The 22,568-nt window shown below is 42.5% G+C and overlaps 1 protein-coding gene across 2 annotated transcripts in view; it reads left to right on the top strand.

The window, feature by feature from the left end:
• The window catches only part of PTPRE (protein tyrosine phosphatase receptor type E), a 97,963-nt gene that overhangs the window by 7,742 nt on the left and 67,653 nt on the right, over positions 1 to 22,568 (top strand). Inside the window, exon 1 of one of the 2 annotated variants that reach the window (XM_065638441.1) lies at positions 5,171 to 5,222. The exons of the other annotated variant lie outside the window; for it this stretch is intronic. The gene's annotated coding sequence lies outside the window, so the exon portion shown is untranslated. Of the gene's footprint in view, positions 1 to 5,170; positions 5,223 to 22,568 lie in introns of those variants that run through there. 2 annotated transcript variants of the gene reach the window in all.

Here is a 22,568-nt window from a genome sequence, read left to right as displayed (position 1 = left end):
CAGGGAACTATATTTAAATAATGACCTATTTGCATTACTTAGTCTAATCTATTAGAAACAAACTTGGGAAGATGTGGTGTTGGGATAATTGGTACTGTTATAATGTGTGATTTTTCCAGGAGACTTGCTCTGATTCTGTTTCACCTGAGCAGACCATGGCTTGACCTGGGATACAGAATGATGTGCACGAGAGCTCTTGGCAGTCAGGTTCTTCACTTTGTCCTTTTTTTAAATATCTTTGACTGGCAAACTGCAGGAGTCATTTAAAAGTTACATGTAGGTGTGAGCTGTAATTTGTACTGAAAAAGCTTGAGGATCGCTCAACTAGATCAAACTATTTGCCCTTTTTGGCCTCATTTACCAGTATCTTCAGAGGAAGAAACTTGAACAACTTGAATAACACTCTTTAAACAGTGTTTTACATTTTCGAAGACCTTTGGTTAGCAGTTTATTCTTTGAAACGGAAGCTTAATGCCTTGCAGAAGAGGTTGTAAGTTTAGTGTAGCTCTGTGTGCAGTTTCCTCTGCAGGCTCAGATCTGCCAGGCTGCCGCTGTCTCACCTGTGGGTCCACACGTTGCTTTTTCCTCCAGTAATGTTATATTTAAATATAATAAATCTTAGCAGGTTAATTATGCACAATATCTTTTAGGAGGTTGGGTGTGTTGGGTTTTTTTGGGTGCTCGGTCCTTACCTAGTAATCTCTTTCACGTCAGTTTTAGCAGCTGTAATGTCTGTATTCCCGATGTTGGTTTTGCTTAAAAAAAACTGGCGAAAAAAAGATCCTGCAGTGACTGAGCCTCCGTGGCATCTTCTGCATCTTAGAAGGAGAAAAAAACAGCATGAAAGTACCGCTGGCAAAGTTTGAAACAGTTTATGCCGTACCATTCCCTGATAATATACCAACTTCTTTGAGGCATTGACCTTTCTGACTGATATTTGGCTGCAATTGATATTTTCATAGCTCTCAGCCTCTGCAGGAAGTGGAGATACCTTCTGTTCCTCTTTGAGGATTTTGTAGAAGAGAACTGAAACCCAGGGGTGAGAGCACAGAGCCTGGGAATCGCTGCTGGTTTGTCTCCAGCCTGCCCCTGTAACCCATTCAGTACTAAAATTTAAAGTAATTTATACTATGCAGGATGCTTTGGTGGTGAAGATGTTCTTGAAGAACAGCTTTGCATCGTGTACTTCTATTGAAATAGGAGTTAAAGAAGAAAAGTCTTTTGGTTTTCGAGATGGTGCAAGGTGGGACCCTCAGGCGACTCTGTGCTTTTGGAGATGAAGCTCATCTTGGACTTCTTGGAAGGTGGATAAATAAGAATCCACTGTTCCCATCCAGCCTGGCTCTGTTCTGCTGAGATCTGTCCCCTCCAAACTGTTCAGCCCCTTTAAAAGGACACGGCGCGATTTGGGGACGGAGCATCCTTGAGCCGTTGTCCCCAGGACGCCCCGTTCCGAGGGCCGTGGCCCCGTGGGACGCTGCCATCGCGGGAGCTGTAATCGGAACCGGCTCCCGAGCGTGGGAAAGGAAGGAACTATCCCGCCGGACGGCGCTTTGCAGAAATATGCCCAGCTGTCAAGGGGCCGGGGGGAGAAAAGCAAGGTTTTGTCAGTTTTTCAGCAAGAAATGCGTTCACAGCTGCGTACCCGCCTTCAGAGGGGTGTTATAGGCTTTTTTGTTGTTTCTGCCTTCATACCTGAATGTATATAAGTTTCAAACTCTTAAGTTTAATGACTTTCGCTAAACATAGTGTCCTTCAAAACCCCCAGGCTCTGCTCTTTTCTTAGAGCTGAGCGTGAACTGTGCTGCTGTCCTGCGCTGTTACACAGCCCCATCTCTATCCAACACTGCCTTGGGCGGCTTTTAGCGTCTTATCCTCACTCACTGCAGGATCTTTTTTTCGCCAGTTTTTTTTAAGCAAAACCAACATCAGGAATATAGACATTACAGCTGCTAAAACTGATGTGAAAGAGATTAGTAGATAAGGACTGAGCACCCAAAAAAACCCAACAAACCCAACCCCCTAAAAGATATTGTGATGTTATTATGCAAAGGCACGTTGAAAAGTTGGTGGATTTCTGCTTATTCACTTAACGTGTTGCTCAACGTGCTGTGATGTTTTTGACGGCGTTGATGCGCGGCTGTCCCGCAGGAGCTCTGCCAACGCTCCGACCCGCTGCTCTCGACCCTCGTTGCATCCAAGTTGTTAATATCCTCATCGCTGATTGAACACGCCGGGTTTGCTTTTTATTAAGCTGCTTGTAAATTATGTTACTGAAGCTGTCGGTGACTCGGATGCATGACAGTTACTTCCCCAAAATACGTGCCTGGAAGCGAATATCTGTGTTCTCGTCCTCATCCTTGGGCTTTCACCCTTAGTGCTGAACCCCGTAATAACCGTCGCGTGGCTGATAACGGAAACATCGTCTTTGTAGCAAACACAAAGTAAGGGCCTGATGTGGTTCAAGTGGTTTTCAAGTGTCTGGGCTCTATTAGAGAAAATAACGTATCCTCATTTACGGCTCGCTGTAGGTGGCCAAGAAACTGGCTGATGATTCAAGGTCAACAGCAGACCGGTGCGATGTGTTAATAGAGATCTGTTAGTGTAATAAAATTTGCGGTGGCATCACTTTGAAGACACTTCCTTTTAGAAAAAGTAGACTTATAGAAAATGTTTGCAGTGTATTTTACTTTTGAAAACATTAAAACCAACCAACCAAACCAAAACCAAACCTTGGTTTGTCCTACAAAGAGTGATGTGCCCCTTTGGTGGTACTTTAATGCTTATGTTCCTGTGCTCCCATATTAATTAGATGGACAAATTGAAGTTCAGTGGAGAACAGGTGATGTATTGCGGTTCCGCGCACACAGAGCATCAGAGTTCAACTTGGAGCTGGGATATTCTGTCTTCTAGTAGCTAGATTATTCTGTTATCAAGGAGAACGAGGTATGCTCTGCAGCCCCCAGAGAAACAGTCCTCTCACGGGGTACGTGGGGTGAATTTGTGCTGTTTCTCTGTGTTTGGGAGCAGGTTCAGCTGCTGCTGGGATGGTGGAAGGAGGCTGTGCCCCTGCCTGCTGGCAGAGCAGGATGGGCCCTCGGGCTGCCTCGCGATGGCCATTTGGTGTTTGCATACACAGAACGCTGAATTTATGTGTATAAGAAATGTGTATTCACGCTGACTGTATTTTAATGTGGTTGCTTTTGCCGTGATCAGAATGGAAACTCGCTGGTTGGGTAAACTTTCAAACTGTTGTGTCTATGTATGAGGCATGCTCCTGGTAGTACACTTACCAGCCTTACGTATATACTGTGTATAAATAAGATATTAATAATACTGTGTTTTTTCCAAGATTAATGTAATGTATTTGTGTGTTTTCAAAAGCAAATTATTCGTGAATATCATGTAATTAAAGCTGCTAGGAACCTAGGCACGTTGCTGTTTTAATATTACCAGAAATTTGAAAACCTGTATTTCCCAGTTTATACATTTGGGTAAGTGTGCTCCCCAGCACTGTACCCCTCAACTAGCAGGCTGGTTTACTTGAGCTCTGTCTTGAGTTGTTAGAGAGGATCCTCTGCGGGGATAATTCAGACGACCTGTGGGCTTCTGCTCTGTGCGTGGGCACTTCTTGTCTCGAGACACTTGGCCCACCTTGCCCCTCACTCTGTTGAAGGAAGCCTGGGGAGATTAACTGGGCCAGTTCCAGTGTCGGGTAGTGTTTTATATATCTATTTGTGTCTATACATATATAGGGTTTGATTCTTGCAGCTAAAAGAAACTTACCAGAGCAAACAGAACAAGACAAATAGACTGAAATATTTTTAATTTATTATTTCTTGTATACGAATAACGATGATAACCTGATAAAATATTGGTAGACAAAGTTTGAAGGGGAATAAGGTGTGATTTTAAGATTTGAAGTGAAACTGCAGCCTGTTGATGTTTAGTTTGCAGAGGTGGAGGTGGCTTGTGTCAGGAAACAGAGCTGGTTGGGGAAAGCCAAGATAAAGACAATGGAGAATTGTAAATTTGAGAGAAGGTCGTGGTGATGTTCGGGTTGAGTGGCAGATGGGTGAGGTGACGAAAAACTCACCGAAAGGGCAAGGTTTGAAAGGCAGAAGTGGGCTCGTGGGTTCCTGGCTCTGCTGGTCATCACCTTCTCAGTACAACCGTGTGCGGGGCAGAAGCTGGAGCTGGTAAGGGCGGTGGGCTTGCCTGTTTCTGCTTTGAGTAAGGAAAACCTGAATCCAAAGAATCATAGCATGGTTTGGGTTGGAAGGGACGTTCCCAGCTCCCCCAGTGCCCCCCCTGCCATGAGCAGGGACATCTGCACCAGCTCAGGTTGCTCAGAGCCCCGTCCGGCCTGGCCTGGGATGTCTCCAGGGATGGTTCATCCACCACCTCTCTGGCCAACCCGGGCCAGGCTCTCACCACCCTCAGGGCCAACAATTTCTTCCTCATGTCCAGCCCGAATCTCCCCTCCTTTAGTTTAAACCCATCACCCCTTGTCCTATCACTACAGGCCCTGCTAAAAAGTCTGTCCTCATCTTTATCAGCCCCTCTTAAGTACAGAAAGGCCACAATAAGGTCGCCCCGGAGCTTCTCTTCTCCAGGCCGAACACCCCAACTCTCTCAGCCTGCACACCTTGCCAATGTATCCTTACGTGCGTTAACGACTTTGTCATAAAAATGTTTTTTCTAGCAAGATCTGCCCTCATTTATTTTTAATGAATGGAATCTGGCTGAGGTGTAGCTGTCACTTAGGTAAGCACATTTCCCGATTGCCTTTCATTTCGAGATACTTTGATGGTAGCTACTGAAAGTTGTTTCAAAATACAAGAACGAAATGAAGAAAGCTGACATTTTAAAGAAAATATTGTATTTCTTTTGATTATTTTTTTCACCGGAGGTGATAGAAGCACATCTGTTGATGTCTAGTTAGGCTGCTGCTCCAGCCTGGCTTGAGGAACCACAAATCCCCTTTGTGTTGGGCTCTGGAGCTCGCTCATCCCACAGCGCCGAACACTGCGGCTATTCACGGTCCGATCCGAGGGGCTGACGGCGAGCTTTAGCTCTGCACAGAAACTGGAATTTTCCTCTGGGACAGAAGCGACAGAGCTCGAGGGGAAAAATGCCCAAGTTCAGCACCGATTTGTTTCATCCCGTCAACGGCAAAGCAGGAGCGTAGGGGAGTCCCCTCTTCCCCGGACCAAAGGCAGGTGGGACCAGCTCATTAGTGTTTGTGTTTTATGTACATTTATCTTTCTCATAATTTAAGTGTTTTGTTTTTTTTTTTTTTTTTAATCTCATTAGGTCAGAAGGGCATAATGCTTTCCTTAAAGATTCCTTGCAGTATCGGTGTTTTAAAATTATTTTCATTTCCAATACCTTATTGATTTTATATGTATTGATGAATCGTATCTCTGGAATATAAATGTAGCTTCAAAACATTGTTTTGAATAGTTGGGTAGAAGGAAAGGGGAACTTTTTTGGGTGGTTTCAGCTTGTAAAATCACTAGTTAGAAATGATACAGCGTGTAAGCATCAGAAGTGCTGCATTTGCTGGGAACTATTGGCACGTCAGAATTTGATGCTTAAGGATTTGCAGCAGTTGAGCAGTAGCTCATCAATTTTCAAAAGTATTAAATCTGTATGTTTACAGATTCTGTAAATTTTCAGGGCCAAAAGGAAACAAAACTCAGAAACCGCAGAGGCATTTGTGTAATTTCTAACTCCATGTTTAAAAACTCCCATGGGAACCTCTTAAAACCAACAGGTGTTTTCTAGCTTTTTAGGTCTCCCTGGAAACATATAAACAACTGCATCACACGCCTACTCTTTGATCAGCGTCTTTAAATACTGAAACTCTTTTTTAATTGCAACACACCCTGTTTGGTAATATGAATATGTGCAACCGTGTGTCCTTAAAATAGCTTTATACCTCGGTTGTGGTAGCTAGCGTGATCAAATATGAGCCATTCTGGGATAGTAAGTGGTGACAATTAGTAATTTTTGTAGTAAAATTAATTTTGGGATTGTTGGGAGAGCAATGTTGTTGTGTTTCTATTTTATTTTTGTCTTAATTATGACCAAGGTTAAATAATTGAGCAAGGATGATGTTTATGGCAGCAATTCCCTAATGTTGCTGGGCCCCAAAATAGGAGTTTTCTCTGTAATCCCCATAGCTCATGTTGCTTCTGGATTGCTTGGCAGCCCTTTATTTTATTTTTTCCAAGGCATGCAAGCAGATTTTGAGTACGTTTACGCTGTCGTGTCTCTCTGTAGGAAGAATGGGCAAACAAGGCATTGCCTGTTTATAAAGTTTCTGGAATGACAGAATCATTTGTGTGCTTTGTTTCCAAGCAAACAAGGTCAGGACAATGGGGAAAGGATATTGTTATTGGGCCTCTGGGACTCTACTACTGCATTTTATTTTGAAATAGCCTTTAATATTTCTGACCTGATATCCTCAGCATTATAAGAAAAATTCAAAGTGGACAGCTAGTTTTCCTTATTTTGGAAATGTCTCTGCTTTCTCCCTTTTTTAAAAAAAAAAAAATTAAGATCCAGGTTATTTTCTTAATGCCAGAACAGCTTATCTGCTAGTGATGTCCTGCTGTAACTGAAAAGTTCAGCAAAAATTAATTCTCAACACAAATCAAACCAGCTAATGTAGTGCCAATGTCCTGCCAGAAGGTAAATCAGAAAGTAAAAAAGGAAAATAAATTATGCAAATAAATAGCATTGGAAGAGGGAGCATTGACTATAGGGTTAGATGCGGGATGTTGTTTGAGACTGTGTTGAGTGTCTGTCCATGAGTTCTTGGCCAGGTAGGATCAAGTCTAAAAAAAACCCCAAAAACCAACCAACAAACAAAACCCACAAAAAACCCCAAAAAACAAATGAAAAAAGTTTCAATTCTTCCACTTGCATCTGAATGAATTTATAGCGTTGGATCCGAGAGGGGACTAAAATTATGTCACGGCCTTGTGATCCAGAGATTCGAATCCAAACTATTTCTCCTTCCAGCCTTGAATAATGTTAGCAGGCATTATTCTGTGCATGTCTGTTAAAACCTTATTTTAAAATAATGTTGGTTCATGTTAACCGAATGGCCCGGGGCAGGCAGGGACCCCTCGCTCCAGCCTGAAGGAAAGCACTTGAGCAGCACTTCAGCGTGACAGTCCGGTTTGGTGCTGTCTGGGTTTAATTTAGCAGATTTAGGGCATTTTCCGGGGTTATTTTTACAAGAGAAGGAACAACTTTCTGGGAATGCTGAGCGGTTGTTGTTGTGTGTGGGTGGGTTATGTCTGGGCAATGTTACACTTCATTTCGGTTCATCTCCTGGGGGGGATACCTTCTTTCCATTTATGTCTTCAATAACATGTTTGCTGTTAGCCTTAAAAAAAAAAACCCAAAACTGCCTGTTTTCGTTTTCCTTTTACAATGTTTCTGTGTAACAAATGGAACAAATTCACCGCATATTCTCGCTGAGTGAACCTCAGTTGCCAGTAGCCTACAAGGACCAGCCAGGAGCCAACTTAGTCTGTGCAGACTCTATTTGAGCAACACTTCTGCTCCCCTTGAAATAAGAAGTTTTCTGATATTGTGAAATAACGCATGGTATTGTGAACATACAGAGTACATTATTGCATATTGCATGGCGTTAAGACACAGGGATAGTTGTCTGGGCTGATGTCGCATTCTGTGCTGTTTCCTTTTGAGGAAATGACCATTAAAAAGAAGAAGTAAGAGTCACTGTCAAAATTCTTTTTCGTGATCGCGTGCAGAATTTGCCACATGGCTGAAGAAATTCAGGTTTTGAAGAAGGGGATCTACAGGAAGGTGCTTCTCCTTACAGTAAGCGCAGGAGGAACAAAGAGAGAAATCTTTCCTTAAATGCACAGATGTATTTGCTGTAGTAAAAGTGACCTTGCATATAGTCTTCAAAAGATTAATAAAATTTTTGGTGTTCAGTAGAGTTTTTGATGACATGGTAATAGTCCTCTTCCAGCATTCCTGCCATCATTTCATTTCTGAAGGATCTGGGCTGGGTTATTGTTCTCTTTGGTTCCCCCCCAAGATGTGAGGAGCTGCTAAACCAGTCATAGCTCTGAGGTCTCGGCTTCTTGAGGGCTCTGAAATTGAAGTTGAAGGATAAGAACAGTCAGTGGTATTTAAAATTAGACCCTTTTGGTTTCTGTGCCTCTGAACTAGATCTCCCTGGAGGTTGTGGTTGCAGAAGGGACCCTTCGCACTCCACAGGGAGATGTTACAGAGGAACATGCATGACCCAAGAGGCAACGTATTGGTTTTCTACCACATCCCTGGGGTGTGGACAGTCTTTCTTGGTGTGGCACATCAGTCTTTTGAATGATACATGTCATCGTTGCTGGTTTGTGGACCTGCCTGCCAGGTCCCATCACTGTCTCTGTCCTTCCTGTATCTTCAACCTTGGAGCAAGTGGGAGAGAAGAGCACACAAGCAGAAAAGGCCTTTCTAAGCTGATTGATTCCTAGCTCTGTGGTGTTTGTAGCTGAATTCATCTGTCTGGGGTGTATTTTATCATCAGTAGTGGAGGCAAAGGTTCATCTGAAAGACAGACTCTGTTATTTGAACCTTTTGAAAGCAACCGAGTTCATGGAAAAATAGTCTGTGCTAACAGCTGGGCGTAACTGTCCACTCTTTAAGGAGTAGAAGAGGCTGGGGGAGCAGAAAAGCCCATGGGGAGTGAAGTGTACCACTGAACTTCAAAACCCTGTCATATGTGGACTTCACTCTGAAAATAACGTGTGTAATGTATGCATTGGAAGTTATGGGACTCTGGAGGTGGCAGGAGTTACGGTACTGGTGGTCATCCTTGGCCTTAAGCGACTCTTGGACACTCCAGAAAATATATCGGTGTTCGTCATGTGTTTCAGTTTAGAGTTGTAGAACTCCTTCCTCATCGTGTTTTTGCTAAATAGTGAGACTCTGTATGAAATCTGGTATTTTTGAAAGGAGGTTTGTCTGTTTTCATTTCACCCTCCCACGAGTACATTTTGTTTTGCATCTGGATTTCTGGTTGCTTATTCAGTCTCCAAATATGAACATCTGACGGGCTCTTGGAGCCAGTAGTAACAATGACTTCAGGAAGAACGAAGTTCACCAATTCTCTTTGGATAATCACACAGAAGAATCGCTGAAATAAGCAAAAACTGATACAAGTTTGAGTTTTCATTTCCCACATTAGGCAAATAGCGTCCAAGCAAGAAGGTCAAGTCCTTGTACGACATATTGCAGTATATTCAAATGAAGGAAACTTTGTATAAATGCAAACATGAAATGCTCCCTGAGGACAAGAGCTTTTATTTATCCCCTCAGTGTTACAGAAAACAAACTTGGAACCAATTTCTGTTCTTTAAAGCAACACCGCGAGTCTCTGGAGGATGCTGGTGCTCCTCCCTGCACACTCACAAGTCTCCAAGGAAGGGTCCTCTCCAGTTGACTCAATATATGAAGCTGGAATTTTCTTCTGCACTAAGGCAGAGAAACAGTTTCTTCACATCGCATTTGTTCTGAAACAGAAAGGAAGAAAAGGCTGTAGGTTAACTTGGTATCACAGCACATTTATAGTGAAAATTGGCAATCGTAAGAGTGGGGGAAGGTCACATCTCCTGTACTGCAATGTTAGGCGACAAAATAGTTTCTTGAATCTCACTGATCAATCATGGAATGGTCAGGGCTAAAGCAAGGCTGTGGTAGAATGAAGATGAAAGTGATACTTAAACGTTTCCTGCTGTTGAGGTATGTGATTGGGAGAATCTTCTTGTGATAAAACTTAATGCCTCAGAAACGGGAGATTGTCCGTACTTATCTGGAAGTTACCTTTCTTTCAAGCTGATAAAATTCTGAGGAGAATAAAACCAGAAACTGCCATCCACCAACTTGTGTCATCTCCTTGGGAACAGGATTTTTAGGTACTCTAGTTGATAGAAAAATGTATTCTTTAAATAATAATATTTAATGCAATCCATCACGTTGGTGAAGTAGAGTTGGATTAGATGGGCTGTGGAAGAGGGAATTGAAGGAAATAACTTGTCGATGCTTATCAGTGATCTGACAATGTGAATCCTGCTCCCGGGCTGTCCATTGAGGAAGATCTGACCGCTGGTCTCTGGAATAGGAAAGGGGTTAATGCTTCTGCTTGCATTACGCTGGAAAAAAAACTATTCTGAAGTGTGTGCAAAGGGTTCACAATTTCCTGGAGCTCTGGGAGGAGATGACCGCAGGACCTGCAAGCAGAGGAGCTGCTCTGCGCGTCGCAGCCGGACTTTCTGCTCTGTTTATCGTCCCTTTTGCCCCCAGGGAGCCGTTACGTGGAGGAGATATTTGGGCAGGAATAGTTGCAAGCTAAACAGAGAAGACAGACAAAAGCTGAAATAAATGAACTTACAGTATTCTTGTTTAGTCGATTCGAATGAAGGTGGTTGTGGTTATATGGATGTTGTCTTCCAGCAAAAAATTGTTAATAGGTTTCCGCAGGTCCTCAGTTGCATATTCATGCCCCTGAGCTGCCACTCGCTGAAGATGTATAATGTTGTTATTTGCAGGCTGTAAATCAGATCAGGGAAATGTTTCCTTCTGGAGGGCTCCTGCTTTCATGTTTTTAAAATTTATTTATTTCTTTAAACCCAGAAAGTTTCTGGGGCTGGGTTACAGCAAACAGTTGCAGCAGCCTCAGGGGTGGCGTGGCGTAGAGCAGCTGAGGTGGGAGAAGCTATGGAGAGAGAAGAGAAGAAGAGCCTTTGATCCTGGACACTGCTTTTATTGCTGTTTGTGTTCAGTGACATGCTGCAGCCTTGTTTTCCCGATGCTGCGAGCTGTGCTTCCTTTCGGCGTAAAGATCCCCGGTGGCTCTATGGTGGTGTAGATGGCCACATCACAACGGGTGGTCGTGGCTCAGAGACGCCGCATGAAGACAAAAGAAAGTGAACATGAACAATAACCACCTCGTTATTACCAACTCATTGTGAAACTCGATGAGACCTGTGTTTCTGTAAAGCACGGCCGCGCTTTCCTCGGGCGATGGCAGCAGGTGCCTTGGCCAAAACTGCCCTTGGGGTAGCAGGAATTGGAATTGCCCAGTAACCCCGGATTCTGACTTCAATTTGTGGCTTCCCTTGGAGATCCCTGGTTGAGAGCCCACTCTTGTACCACGGAGCTTGTCCTGTTGTGCTTCATGTGACACTTCTCTTGTTTGTCCCAGGGGAAATTGCCTTGGTCTCAGGAATCCTTTTAGAATGAGCATGTTATCAAACTCCAATGTTATATCTGGACGCTACAAAATAAAGTGGTTTTTAAGACACATATTGCCACATGTTGATGCAGAGCTTAGTCATCAAGTTTTTCTCTGGTTAATTTGTTAAATAACTATTTAAAGCTCTCCAATAACAACTACATCTTGGCTATTTAAAAAGGAAAAAAAATCTGGTGTCCTCTGTGTATATCTCCTGTTATTTTCTTCAGAATTACAATTCCTCCACTGACGCAGAGGGTAAATCCAGAGCTTCTAAAGCAGAACCCTAAAATGTTTGCTGCAAACACACATCCCTTGTTAACTAGTATTTACATAAAACACGCTGACACTGCTTTGGGGAGATGGAGTAGGATGCCTTCTCAGCTGTTGAAATTTGCACATGAGATGGAAGATGTTTTGATTAAAAAAAAAAAAGAAAAAAAAGAGTTAGCTGAGCACTTTTTCTATTTATTCCCATGTGTCAAAATCAAAGCAGCGTTTCTCCAGGCGTTTTGCCCATTTTCATTTTTTGTTCCTCTTGTTTGGTTGTTTGGATTTTTTTTCCTTCAAGGTTCGGATTTTTTTTTTTTCCCCCTCGCAAAGGGGGAATTCAATTGCTTAATGAGATAAATACATGTAAAAAAGCCTTTTAGACAAAAATTAACATAATATTACTAGTTTTACAAATACTCCTAAAAATCAACAGGAATCTAAATTCATTCTTGTATTTATTGGTATGGACGATGGTGAACTAGGGACAGCTGGTGGGAGACCTGTGAGAGTTCACCAAGAATGTCCTCCTGCTGTAAGAACAATAATGAAAAAGATTATAGTAATAATGTCTATTTTACTTCTACATATTCTTGTGCCTTGTGGCTTTTCTAATGTGAAGCCTTTTCTGTGATAACATTTTAGTATGTGGTTGCTTGGTTTATTTTTGAGCTGTATTTCAAAAGCCTACTGTCAAGGAGGAAAAATCCAACTTTCTTAATTAGTGTTGAAATGTCTTCTTAAAAGCATAAAATAGAATCTCATCTTTTTCCCCTGCAGTGAGGAAAAATATTCCCTTTCTCATTTCTTTGTTTTTATTTTCTCCATGTGGATGCTAGTGCTTCTGGCCACTCAGAAACTAGAGCACAATCTTTTTTTAGAAACTAGAGCGGAATTTTCATAATAAACCTGATCTCGTACAGATTTGGTGCCTCCTTTGGGGGGAAGTAAGGGAAGGAAGCTGGAATAAGGGAGGGTTATAAGCACTGTAATTTCAAGGATCCATGTTCTCAAAAGTCTCTGTGGATTTGCTACTGCTGCCTGGATTAGAAGGCCCTTTAATTTGCTTTTAATTAAAACGATTTTCATTTATTTTGTGTCTTCTTCAGCGGTCCCAAGGCACCTTACACGCTTGTGATTATATATATGAAATGCAAAATCCATATTCATGTGATGCTGAGGTTTCGCGTTGAAGTTAAGGATGAAAAAGAGTTTTGCCCTCCTTTTTTCTTTAAGTATATTTAGAACCTCAGTTCTCCATTACAGTGCAGCTTTTAAAGCACTGTGGTTGTATATGTTTGATCTCAGGCTGCGGTTCAAAGTGTAAACATTAACCTTCCACAAATATCTTATCTGAATAATATGTTTAAATAGCTGAGGCTTTATTTTTGCAAACCTATTAAGTTGGAGGAAAAAAAATCATGTAAATACCTTTATTTTTTAAAAAAAGGAAATGGACCTATTGCAGAAAAGTTAAAACCAAATGCTGTCACAATGTAATGAAGTCAAAACTCTTGTATAACTCATAACTATAGTTAATTATGCTAATTTTCTTTTAAATAGCTGATCTTAATACAGTATAAGTATTCAGAAATGAAGAAAACCTTTTCCTAAAGATGATTGTACTGCACTGCATTTTACTGGTGTACTCCACAATAACTACTGAAGAACAGAAGAAATGGGGTCATCAGCCAGGAAACAATAATATTTTAAATTACTTTAGTGGTGGTATCTTTCTTTTTGGTTGTTTGCTGCGGAATTAAATCTGATGATTGGTATGGAGGCCTGAAGAAGTCCAAGGAGGAGTGTGGACAATGCAGTCTTGGGTAGGAATGTGATGTCCCAACTGAGGTGATGGTGACAGAACCAGCGTTGGGAGAGGGGAGCAGCAGAGAGGTGGAGACTGGCAGGAGCAAGGATGCACAAATGCCGAATTCTTGCAGAGAGTGGAAATGTTAGTTCATAAAAATGTTGGTTCTTTTTGTTTCGGGAAAAAGCATTAACTCTAGTGCCAGAGATGCTAAGACGTTTTTCATGCTCATGAGTTTAGACAGCTCTGAATTAACGTTGGGACATTTTGTAATGACCCACAGTCGGCTGGAGGCAGAAGTTCTCCGGGTGCTTTTGCACGATGTCGGCAGTCGTGCAAATTCGGTAGCTGCACCATGCGTTTTTAATATGCAGTAATTAAAATGGAAAAAAAGAACGAAGTCCTTAAAAACAATTTAGACGTATTTTTGTCATAATAAAATCATTTCTTGAAAAAATGGGTCTTCTACTCTCAAAGAAGAAAACCTGAAACTTTTGCTTGTTTATAGGGAGCCAGAAATTTCGCCATTCAAGTTAGGGTAAGCAAAATGCCATTTTTGACATTACACTGTTGTTTGAGGATATTACACCAGAATCGTGAGCAGCATATTTTCTTACAATACCGTTTTTGTTCTCTACATGAATGCAGCAGTGTTTGTTCCTGCGGAGGAGTTGTTCATGAGGAGCTCACAGACCTTGCTCAGGGTCTGGGAGCCGGGTAGACGGCTGTGCTCAGCAGTTTGAGAATGAGATTTTGGGGGGGTTAACTTTTGAAAGGTTGGAATCTTTGCTTAGATATCTAATGTACAGTTTTAAAAAACCCGACGTAGTTGTCTACAGCAGCTACAATTCCATAGCCTGTTGGCATTCATTGACATTGTCCAGGTTGGGTAGACCTTGCAGTTGAGTGGCAAAAACTGGGTGACCCCAGCAAACAACTTCAACTTGCAGGATTTCCTTCCCTAACATGTGGATTACTCAGTTTGTGGCTTACAGGATGTTTTTGTTTCTTTTTCTTCCACCGCTGTTTCCCAAACCTCTCCCCCATCTCCTGCTCTACGGTCAAAACCATGAAGTCTCACTGTTATTTTCTGGTATAACTGGTCAAGAAGGGTGATTGAACGTGCGAAGTCTGGTATTTGGCAAAGCATTAGTCAAACACGTTGTAGGGCCAAGTGTCTCCTAAGGGCAGGTTCTCCCCGCTGTGTCCTCTTCTGTCCTCCATGGTTTATGGTGGCAGCAGATTTCTGGTGGTTGAGTTTTCAGACCTGGGGTGCCTCATTTCCAATGAGAAGTTGCTTGCAAACTTTGGCCTGAGAATCTGTGGATTTCTGCTTTCTGGAAACACATTGGGCAGTAGGAAAACCATATTTTAAAAGCACAAATGATAGTTGCGAAATAAAGCTGAAGAGACCTTTCATTTCTTGTTTTCGCTTGACTTAACCTTGAGTAAGACATTTGACTGAATTAGGAAGATGGTTATAACCATCTTATGAAACCACTACGTCCTCTTGCTCTGTGAGTAGATTGTAGTAAATGACTGGTTTGGGATCGTGTTCATCTGAGAGCGAGAAACAGGCTGCTGCAGGGCGACTTCTTGTGAAACCGTTGGCCATTAAGACAATGGATTTAGCGGCTTCTATCCATATACAGCTTTATTAAGGGTCGGTTTATGCATTTGTGGTGAAACGCGTAGCAGTTGTGTATTTTAAATGACTTTGCAAGCCATCTGTATTGCATCTACTGTGCTTCATTGTTTCATTTAGGCACGGATGTTAGAAAAGCGACTGAATGGAGTTATGTAAAACTCCAGTGCAAATTGTTGTTCTCTTTGAAATGAGGATGGTGTCGCCTTGTTTTGGCTCCAGGGAGGTCAGATGAAACGGGCTTCCTACCGGAACATCAAATACCGCAATTTGCAGCCGAGTGTGACCCCAAATGCTTCATGAGAGCTCGCTGCTCGCCATCCCTGTAGTGGTGCTACCACCCTGTGGCATCGGCGTGAACTATGGTCCCCCTGAAAATGGCATTTACACGGCGTGTCGCTGCCCTCGGGAGGACGTGGGCATCAAATTAAGTGCCACCGTGTTGGGAATCCAGCTGGAGAGACGGATCCTGCTGTCCTGATGTGCTGCTTCAGGGCAAGAAGGTGCCTGTGAATCGTACAGACTTAGTGACCAGCCTTACAGGCTTCCCACAAGGCAGCGCTCGCTGCTCTTTGGGCAGCTCATTTGTATTTTGAAGGTGAGGGGAAGGCGTGGGGGAGATTCCCGAGATAACCCACGTAACCGCTGGGGGTTTTTGTTGGGCCTGCTCTGGTGCAGCTTCTCTGCGACGATCAGTTCGTCTGAGTTTATCTAAAGCTGGATACGCCGCAGACGCTTCCAAGCTGTTGTCATCTCGTTCGTGCATGAAAGGAAGTTCCTTAATAAGCACAGGGTAAAAGTAATTTTCATAATTACTATCCTAAAATAAATTTAGGAAATACGACTCAGCTTGACAGTGCCTGGAAAACCTGATCTAAGGCCCAGCTTTCCACAGCAGATTGAACTGGGTGGTCGCCAGAGCTCCTTGGCAGCCTCACCTTTCCTATCATCAGTTTTAAAACCACTTGGCACGTTTCTTCCAGGACTTGCAGCGTTTTTAGTAGATGCAATTAATTAATTTCAGGTGGAAAAGAGTGCTTAAAAGAAGCCTTTGGGGGCGCATGTAAACTGGTTTCAAGCATTTCAAGGGGTTGCAGCCCCTATTTACTGCATGCGTTAGTGCAGGGTGCATAACCAGCACATTAGAAATGAATAAATGCCGTTGCGCACCCGCCGGTGAGCATCCCAGTGAACTGTTTGTATTCCTGCTGCATCGAGGGGGAGTCACATTTGCAAGTTCGTCACTCTTGAGTGCTTGTGGCAAATGGTCAAAACATTAGCAATTGAAGTCTGCTGAAATAACAGCCAGTCTTAAAGTATTTTATATTCATCGAGAAAGAATTTTTGTTTGGTTGTTAGTGGGGGTTTTTTATTTTTTTATTTTTTATTTTTTTAGGATGCAGTACAAGAGTTGGATGTTAGTTAACGTCGTCCTGATTTTGTATTCTGTATACACGTAAAACATCCTAACAAACATCCTTTGTACATCAAGAACATAGAAGGCATGCAAAGCCTGACCTTTGAACACAGTGGTTTTTTCCTGTTTATGTTGGCCAAGACCCTAAAAAAAAAAAAAAAATTATTTTGTCATGAAGATGACTGCCAAATAAATTCATGTCTGTGGAAGCTTGTGTAAGGTACATAGTGAAACTTGGCATGTTCTGCGTATTCTTGGCCTTCCAGGAGATCATTCAGGACTTGTGTGATATCATCATCTTATCATTGGAGCTGCACGGGATCAAAATGAAACAAACAGGACGAAGCGAAGGTCTTTATGCATCATTTTCCCCTGGATACTATTCAGCTGTATATCTGTATGTGACCTGGGTGATGGGATGAAGTGCGTGCTCGGCGGGTTGGCGGATCGCCGCGGTTTGGGAGGAGCAGTTGCTGTGCTGGAGGGCAGGGATGCTGTGCAGGGCGACATCAAAAAGCCTCCTGGTGTTGGCGAAAGCCAAATTCAACGTCATGAGGACATGAAGGATGATGTAGGGTGGGGAGTGAACTGCAGCATCCAGCTGCCTGGAGGAAGGGAATGGAGGAGACGAAGCCAAGCTCCACCCCAAGGTACACAGTGCAAGAGTGGGAGGCAGTGGGCAAAACCAACTGGTTATGTGAAGAAAAGAATATTCCCCAGGGGGGCTGTAGCGTCCCCTTCTCGGAGCCCCACCAGCCCGGAGCTCAGCTCTGCTTCCAGCAGCAGGTTGACCCCAAAGATCCCTCTCAGCCAAAGTGATTTGATCTCCTTCAGCATTGGTACCCACCTAAAATCCTTGCCAGGAAACTGTATGTGCTAAGTGACTTGCTATTGTTAATTGTGAATTAAGGAAAAAAAGCAAAACACGAATCCTCTGGGTTACTTTTGAAGAGGAATTCACGTCAGTGTGCATCTCCAGCTGCTGGAGATCTCGATGCTTTTTATTACCAATCTGCTTAATTTGTTCATTATTATTAATAATTATGATAAGTCTAGGAAAACGTCTAACGTATCTGTTCAGAATCTGTAATGACAGAATAGCGCAGCTTATCACAGCAGGTGTTTGTGCTGGTCTGTGGGACCGCACTGCTTTAAAACATCTTCTGGTTACAGTCATTCATTGATTCACATTTTATATCAATTTTCATGAAGTGGGTGTACTGTTATGCTTCTATTTTTAGCCACACTGATGTAATACTAGAAACCAAAACCAATGCTGTTGACTGGGAGAAAAATAAAATTGTACGTTTGCATAATGCTCAAAATATCAAGGCTTATAACAAACTACAGGGCAAAGTGAGAGCTCTGCTTACATCTGGAAATGGTGGTTTTCCTGTGATGTAAAGCTGATCAGTATCCTTAGTGAAGTAAAACTCCTGTTGGTAAAAGCGTCTTTACAGTCCATAGCTTATGGTTTTAAAGAAATGGAAGAGCGAATCCATATTTTGGCGATGAAAGGATAACCTGTTTGAATACTGGTCACTCACCACCAATCCTCTGGAAAGAGCTCGACTTCTTGAGCCGTCCCTTCGTGGTAGCATGTACGTCAAAAATAGGGCTGCCCCACTCTCAAAAATAGTTCCTAGCCCGCTAAACCAGGACCCGTAACACCAGGAACAGTATGTAAAGGGAGATATTTATCCATATAGCTTTGTGTGGTGGACGTACGTGAAAGCTAACACACAGTTCTACTCGGTTTTGGATTTTCTGTGTTGAAAAACAAGTCAGTTTTGCTCAAGTTGGTACAGTTACATCTTACAATACATCTACTTTTTGTGTTTTTCGTGATGCACTTGTGTATGTGGATGAGTGTACACTGAGTAAAAGTCATCGAGTGGTAGAAGTCACGGATCTTTAAGGATTTTCTTCAGATCTTTTTGTCGAAGCAGGGAAGGGTTCCCGTCCACAGAATAGGAGGAACCTCTTCAGGCATCAAGTATCAAAAGAAAATTAATTTAGATTTAGATCTTCATAGAAGGAGCAAGTTGGGAAGCTGCACGGGAAGGCAAGCAGATGGGTTTGGTATTATATTCTGCTGCGGGAATCATGTTGGTTTAGAAAGGCTGGTGATGGGTGGATCACTGGAAGAGCTCCTGTGGCCGCTTTTGGGCAATACTTAGAAAAGTGCTTCGTTATCAACGCTGGCAGATCTTCTCAAGATCTTATCTATTGAGTTTAGAGGCAACCAGTTGCGTGTATACTCAGCATTTCCCCCTATTTTAGCAGTTTGTGTTGGTCATGACTGAATAGCGTGATAACTTTCTCTGAAATCTGATCAGGAAACATTAACTTTGACCAAACTGAATAACTTTCAACCTGGAGATTTCGTCACCTCCCTGTTTCTCCTTTTTCCAGCTCCGTGCACAATGGCATTTCTTTTATATATGTTGTCCTGGCTCTAACGCAGCTCCTCGTGAAACATCATTGTGAAAACCAGTATTTAGAGCAGAAAGAGTGAAGGGCAAAGTGATTCACCTGCCAGCAGGTCTTCACCAGTGTCCCGTGGCTAAAATATAATGAAGCCAACAACTTCAGTTTTATATTTTTAAAAATGGTCTTTTGGATGTGTCCTCCATTGCAACATTACTCTTAGTGATGACTGTCTGTGAAATAAGGAGAGAAAAAAAAAGTGTCTTTCTGTTCCACTGAACTTCACATTTTTTGTTGTTACTCGTGAAGCAGAAGTTTTGCTTTATTACTGAAGAATTGAGATATGCGTTGTTTAGAAAATGCTCCCTGCAGGTTCATCTTTCTCGAGCTCAAAGGCACTTTAAAGAAGGCTTTGCCTTATCTCACTAATGCATCTTGGAAAGTCATTTAGTGAGCAAATTGCCAGATAATTGCATTGGTGGTAATTGCATCTTAAATTGATCTGCTCTTGAGAAGGGTGCTGAAAATGAAGTGTTCTTAATCATGGAATCAACATACTCATTCTGTTCTATTAATTGGCATGCTGTGAATTAGGTGTGTTTGGTTTTTTTTGTTTAGTGGTGTGGTGTGTTTTTTTTTTTTTTTAGGGAAGCGACTTAAGCTGATCTGGTTTGGTTTTTATTTTTAGTTAATGCCTTCGGTTGATTCCCTGAAAAAAATCAAAGCTCTGTACCTGTGTGTATGAGAGGGAAAACAGCTTTTAGGATGTTGATGAAAAGATTTTTTTTTTTTTTTTTTTTCCGTAAAAGAAATTTTGAGGTATATCTCAGGACTTTAGTAGCTTCACCAAAGCTTTCAACCCTGCTGTTCAGACATGAGGGGTTCATTTCATAGGATGTTTATTACTTAATTTGCTCTTCTCCCACAAATACTCTTTCTTTATAGTCAATCTACTTGAACTGTGGACAAAAAAATCTCTTGGAAGCCAGTGTGCTTTGATTTTGTATGTTGTTGCGTTTTGTTTTTGTTTTGAAACACTGTTTTGCGGAGTAGCATTGACTTCATATTGATGTAAGTTGAGTTACCATCAATTTTGTTGATAATTAGACTTGTCTCTCTGCTCTGCGGCAATCTTTTTATTATTTCCCCTCCCCCCAATTCTTTATGTAGCTTAGTTCTGTGAATATGGCCAAAAAGCTAAGACAGTGAGATAGGTGAAAAATCAGTTGGAGCCTGGAAATGAGTTACAATCCCTTTATTTAGTCTCACTTATTTTTCAGCAGCAGGGCTGATTCTTTGGTGGCCTTTCAGGAAGGATATGTGGTTTGCTTGAGTGTGAAAGGAGAAGAATTTAGGGTATGATTTTTGTTTGTTTGTTTTTTTCCCCCGAGAATTGCTGTGGTGCTACTTCTGATAAGGCTAACACAAGTTTTATGAGACAGCTAAGCTGCCCTAAATTGTACATGAATGACTTCAGGTGGAAAAGCAGATCATAAGCACAACATACACATGCCACGGGGGCAGGGTTTTGTTTAATAGCTGATGCCTGATGCGATGGGAGAGGAAGGGATGTGTTTCAGACGTGGACTGCAGAGCTGCCTGTAAATGCAGCTTAGAATCATAGAACAGAACCACACAACAGTTTGGGTTGAAAGTGACCTCCCCAGCTCCCCCGTGCCCCCCCTGCCATGAGCAGGGACATCTGCACCAGCTCAGGTTGCTCAGAGCCCCGTCCAGCCTGGCCTGGGATGTCTCCAGGGACGCTTCATCCACCACCTCTCTGGCCGACCTGTTCCATTATTCTCCATCACTACAGTGTGCTGTATAGAGGATGTGTATATGTAATTTTTTGCTATTGAGAAGTCTTTCAGATGGGGAGAAGCCCTTGGCACCCCGGCAGTGCCCACTGCAGTTGAAGTATCTGGGATGTTCCTTCCTATGATGGGAGTGAGCGGTTGTACCAGGAATGATGGAGTTATATGAGCGAATTATCCTCATTTCCTTCTCTCGATGGAAGAGTTGACTCAAATCTAGTAAAACCAGCGATATCCGCTGTAGGTTTTGCAGCTGCCAGAAAGATTTCTTGCCAAAAATTCCATTCAGGTCTTCCATCTAATGAAGCCTCAAGTTCTTCAGCATTTGAGACTTCATTAACTTAGGTTTATCCGCTTCCTTTCTGAATTTTCCACAATTAGCAATTGCTATTGATGTCTAACGAAAAAGACCTTGTTGTTGTTACGTGAAACAAACAGTCCCACCAAGCACATGGGTGGACTCCTACCTTTCCTCTTCCCACCACCCTGCTCAAAATGAGTGCGGGTTATTCCATCAGTTGCTGTGGCTTCCTAGAACGTCATTTCCTCGCTTTTGTACGTCTAATAGGCTTTAAATCGGCTTTGCCGTCTCACTGAGTGCAGCTCTTGGTCTTTCAAAGGCCCGCAACAAGACAGGATCCGGAGCCTGCTGAACTCTGAAAACAGATTGTGGTTAAAATCACCCTGATTTAGGGATAAAAACCTGGTTACTTTTTCCAGAGGTACCTGCAGTCTCACATTTGTGCATCCTTTTCAAACACACAATTTCAGTCCTATTACCTTCTTGTGAGATGTTTCCCTACACATGTGAAAAAATAAAAGAGGTGGAGATGGGATTTTGAATTAGAAGGAGGAGGTTGGGGAGAGCACGCTGATGGTGATGCTGAGGGATGAAGGAAAATTGCAGAAACAATGTTCTTGTGACTTCCCTTTCCCTCCTCCCCAGTATTTATAAATAGGGTGTGATGAGGCTGAACACTGTATATTGAATATTTTGTTTACCTGTACCGCAAGTAGATTTTCTGCATTACTTCCTGGGATAGAAATAACACGGCCGCATTCTCAGTAGCTGCCCGGTTGGAAAAAAAAGTAAAAATAAAAGAAAAAAAAGGAGGAGACCTCACTTTGTTGTGGCTTCATCGATCAGCCTGAATGTTTCCTTTTCCAGTCACAAGAGGAAAATTTTGATGTTTAACGTGGCCAGAGCCTCTTGGGTTATTCCGCTGAGTCCGTGGGATGAGCACTTACCACATGGTAAAGCCGCAAACGAAATATTCAGCGATCAGGTTTTCCATCACCAGGGTGGGACTGTACAAGCACACTGAATTTATTGTATAAAAAAGCTCACGCTTTCTTTGGCTGTTCCATTCTGAAAGAGGAATTTGACGGACAGCAGCATCCAACCCGTCTGAAAAGATGGATCCCGTGGGGCGCTGGTGTTTGTTCTTGGGAAGCTCCGCGTCAGATGGGAAGCAGGTAAATAAAAGGAAAATAAAAATAATCAGTCTGTTTAATGCCGTTTAACAAGGCCTGCCTGTATTTCTAGATGCGTGTCGTCTTTGGGACCGCAGGAGGGAAATGGAGGAGATTGTCGTGTCTCCTGGTTTTCCGTGCGGGGGTAAATCTGCGCAAATGCTGCTGGAAAAGGAGGGCACGGGTGGGGGTGCAGGGGGACAGGGACTTGAGGAGGGACAGGGGCACTGCACACACGTCTGATGTGCAGGACTTGCTGAAATAGAGCACAACTAGTGCGCTCACTGTGGATTGAATGGCTAAAAATGAATAAAATGACTTTTAGTAGGCTGTCCATCAGTTGACCTGAAATAATCTCTCCAGTAATGTTAAAAAATTAGGAGGAAGACTGTAGAACAGCAAAATATGATTTACTTGGGTGAAAACAG

Source organism: Caloenas nicobarica, chromosome 7 (genome assembly GCF_036013445.1).
Source record: "Caloenas nicobarica isolate bCalNic1 chromosome 7, bCalNic1.hap1, whole genome shotgun sequence".
Taxonomy (NCBI): domain Eukaryota; kingdom Metazoa; phylum Chordata; class Aves; order Columbiformes; family Columbidae; genus Caloenas; species Caloenas nicobarica.
This window is presented reverse-complemented; position numbering and strand designations above follow the sequence as displayed.